At 46.3% G+C, this 2,408-nt stretch overlaps 1 protein-coding gene across 2 annotated transcripts in view; it reads right to left on the bottom strand.

The window, feature by feature from the left end:
* The window catches only part of LOC106532343 (latrophilin-1), a gene marked incomplete in the record, with an annotated part of 51,783 nt that overhangs the window by 3,801 nt on the left and 45,574 nt on the right, over nucleotides 1-2,408 (bottom strand).

Below are 2,408 nucleotides of genomic sequence, written 5' to 3'. Positions count from 1 at the left end.
ATCTGAGGCAGGAAACGTAGCCTTATATGGTGTTTTTGGGGTGGTAATTATGCTAAGCTATGAACAGGTGGAATTTACACAGCTCATTTACACCCTTTTCCTGAAGATAGAAGAGTTTGTTGAATCTGACGTGGCATGTTCGTACGAACCCTTCGTAAAAAAATGAAAGACAAATTTAGGATAAGAATACAAACGTTCTTGCATGAGGCCCATTTAAACTAAATATTAAACAGCACAACTGTTCAGTAACAACAAATAACAAACAATGTCATGCAAAAAAACATTTATCTCCATAAAAAGATGTTTGTTAAATTTAATTGTTAAAGCAATTATATGTTTTTGTTTGTGACACATAAACATGGCAATAATTAGTTATAAAACCATGAAAAGATTTAATGAAAATCATTAATTTGTTTATTTCTACAAAATCACTAATTTCTTTATTTATTTCTTCTTGACAGAGGGGAGAAATAATAATGCAGCTTTGAGTAGAGACCATAATTATCTTCGGTGTTTACAAGTCCAACCAACAGTTTTGTTTGGTAAAAGTTTGTCTTAATTATTATTGTTTTTCCCTTCTCGTGCAAACTACAAAAATGTGTTGGTTCAGTGTTGATTTATAAGCTGAATGTTACGACTCTTCCTGTGAATGCCCATGGAGCTTAGCGAGAAAACCTTTTTTATTTTAAGTTTTCATTTAATAATTACCTTCTATTTGCTAAATCTGATTAGACTAATTAAGATTACGGTAGAAATTACTTTAAAATTATGTAGTTAGAATAATTAAACTGAACTTGATRTAACTGGATTTAAATTTGACCTGTTTATTTGTTTTGTACAAATGCCTTTGACTTGTTTTAATAAAATAATGCCATATAAATGGTATGGATGTAACAAGGCAGCTGTGGCAGAAGGGAGTTGTTCTATAGTAGGTGGGTTGCCGGTTTGATCTCTTGTTTCTTCTGTTTCAGTCGCTGTGCCTTTGGACAAGACACCTCACCTGCCKTGCCTGGTGGTGGCGCCAGCGCATGGCAGCCTCACCAGTCAGTCTGTGGCTACACTGTAGCTTACCATCATCAGTRTGTTAATAAATGAATCARTGTAGTGTAAAGTGCTTTGGAGTCTAAAGGGATTTGATAAAGCTGTGTTTGCAATAACAAAGTGAATAGAAATTGTGACACTGCAAACAACAACAACAAAAAATAATAATAATCCAAAGTTGTTTTTTTCAAATGCAAACCATGTTAGTGCTRCTGGACAGATTGTATTACCATTAAAGCCGCAATCTCTTTCTTCAAATAATTTAAAATTGCTGATATTGACCTCTTTCCAAAAAACAGCAATCTGCCATATCTGTACATCATTAATCAGTTACTAAAACGGAGGGAAAACTGGCACCWTGCCGGCCTCTGCCTCTTCTTCTTTCCCTTTTTAATTGCTCCATAGAACAACAGGCACCAACAGTWYATCTGGGGGTGGGGGTGTGGGTGTCAGGGTCTTTATTCCCATCCTGTTCCCCAAWTGCCATTTGGGGAGGGGGTCCTGAAGAAGGGCGGACCGCCAGGTGCGGTCCTGGGCTGTGGGTGGGCTCGGGGCTTTGACGGTTGCCTGGGCGGGGCTGGCTGTCCATCCTCCCTGGTAATGCTTGGTCTCCTGAGGTGTGGATCTTGGTTCCTGTGGGTGGCCCCCTGGCTGGAGTGGCTGCCGGGTTCCGGGGGGTGGACGTCTGGGGGGGTGCACTTGGTCGTTGGCGGTGTGGTGGGGTGGTCATGGGTGTGGCTTCTCTGCGGCGGGGGGCTAGCCGGGCATCCTGGTGTGGCCCGGGACGGGCCTTGGCTACCTGCTCCTCTCCTCTCCACCTCAGAATGATTGGGTCTACCWCCTGGGTTSGGGTGYGTGCTGCCTCCAATAGGGGGTGGTGCATGTCCTGGACCTGGGGGGTATAGAGTGTGTATCGGGGGTATGAGTGGAATGTGGCGTCCTTGCATGTCTTTGATTGAGTGGGGGTGAGGATGAGGGTGGGATTGTGCGATTGTATATGTTTGGGTATTTGTCAGGCTGCCGTCTGGACTGCCCCTACTGCTGGTTTATCTGGGGGCCCACTGCCATTCGCCTCCCCGGTGGGGTGTGCGGCTGGTCGCCGGTATGCTGGGGGTTCCCGGGGTCTGGGGCTGGGCGCTGGGGTATGTGCCGGCCTGGCCTGGTGACTGCCTGCTGGGGCTCGGGGCCTCTGGACCTGTCGGGCTTTGGCCTGGAGGGGGTGCGCCCTGGGAGCCCGGACCTCTGTGCCCTTTCCTGGATCTGCTCTGGTGTGGCGGGTGCTGGTGGGGCCCATGAGTTTGTCGCTGCTGGCCCCTGGAGCTGTGTGTGTGGTCGCTGGGGGAGTCTCTCCCAGTTCTCCCCTATGG

The sequence above is a fragment of the Austrofundulus limnaeus genome, unplaced genomic scaffold, assembly GCF_001266775.1.
Source record: "Austrofundulus limnaeus strain Quisiro unplaced genomic scaffold, Austrofundulus_limnaeus-1.0 Scaffold754, whole genome shotgun sequence".
Lineage (NCBI taxonomy): Eukaryota > Metazoa > Chordata > Actinopteri > Cyprinodontiformes > Rivulidae > Austrofundulus > Austrofundulus limnaeus.
Note: the sequence above shows the minus strand (reverse complement) of the source record. Positions and strands in the feature narration are given on the sequence as shown.